Source organism: Sturnira hondurensis, unplaced genomic scaffold (genome assembly GCF_014824575.4).
Source record: "Sturnira hondurensis isolate 20B ecotype Veracruz unplaced genomic scaffold, ASM1482457v3 Scaffold0006713, whole genome shotgun sequence".
NCBI lineage: Eukaryota > Metazoa > Chordata > Mammalia > Chiroptera > Phyllostomidae > Sturnira > Sturnira hondurensis.
The window spans coordinates 2,781,508-2,783,039 of record NW_028079344.1 but is presented as its reverse complement, the minus strand read 5'-3'; positions in this window follow the sequence as shown (position 1 = coordinate 2,783,039).

The window sequence follows — 1,532 nt, the reverse complement described above, 5'->3', positions numbered from 1 at the left end:
CTCAGCGAGTTCCCTCTGTCATTTACACTCACTCCCTCCAAAGGGTAAGCCAAACTAATGGGACTAATAAAGGAAGAGTTTCCCGAGTCCCTAGTCACTCCAGCTGAAAATTATCAGTCTCTTCATCTGATGGGAGCCTTAGCTGGTGTCCGGAACCAAAGGCTGGTATTCATCTTATTTCTGCCCCGCAGGCTGAGCGGGCCGTCAGGATGCCAGGCCAGCAGCGCATTCCCAGGAGCGCGGATGTCAGTGTGGGGTCAGCAAGGCCGGCTCGGAGGCCATGGCACTGGGACGGCAAAGCCACTGTGTCGTCTCTCCTTGGGCTTCCTTTGTCTTCCTGAACAATCACATCTTTATCCTCCCTAGAGAGCCGGTCCTGTCTTTCTGAAGCCCGCAAGAGGGAATTCAAGCATACATACACACAGGTCCACATATATACACACAAACCTTCAGTTAATCTGTAAGCTTCAAAGCTGATATCTGACCCTTCTTTGCAGTGACTTGATGATTGCATTCTTGTTGCCGCAAACATATTCAAAAAAGAGTACATTTTTTTTCACTGGCTATTCTCAAGTAAACATTTAATTTGCAGAGGTACTTAATGCTCTAGGAAACTTTGTAAGTGCTCAGATATGCCAATATAAACTTCCAATGTTTTGCCTTAATTAAATAGGGACTATAGCATTAGCGGTTAAGCATTCAGGCACAAGAAACAGACTGCGGGTTCAAACCTGATTCTGCCACTTTAATTAGAGAATTTGAAGTTACTTGTAACCAAGTTACCATGTACCTCGATTTTCTCATTTGTAAAATGAGCTAATGTTGACACTACTTACCTTCTAGGGTATTACGGAGACAAAGAGTTGATATAGGTAAGTATGTCCTCACTTTAAATTAATGCATGTGCTCACAACCCACACAGAACTGTGCCCGGCATAGAGTAAGTAGCCAATGAATGTGGCTGCCCTGGCTGTGGCTGTTTATCGATTGGACGGACTGGAGCTCTACAAACAGGCTCCTGTGGTGACACTTAACTAACAGCTCACTGTTTGTAGCATTTCACTGCTCTCAAACTGTAACCACATCCATCGTGCTATTACCCAGTCCTCGTCACAGGCCTCAGCTGGGTGTGCTGCTCATTGTTCCCTTCATTTACCAGCTGCAGACAGTGAACGGCGAACAAGCTCTTCATCGGAGAATGCAAAGAGAGTGTCAGGATCAGAATTAGCCCTGGCTTTGCAGCCTTTGCACCTGGACTCTCCCCATAATTTTGAGTTATTAGACATACTTCACTGGTAGTATAATTATGAATTTTATTTCCTGTAAATAAAATTTTACTTCTACTACTCACAAAAAGAAATTATTCCTGTTTTTCTTTTTTAGAGAACTTATTTATTTATTTTTAGACGGGGGGGAAGGGAAAGAAAAAGAGAGGAAGAGAAACATCAATGTGTGGTTGCCTCCTGCACTCCCCCAACCAGGGACCCAGCCCGCGACCCAGGCATGTGCCCTGACTGATAATCGAACCAGCG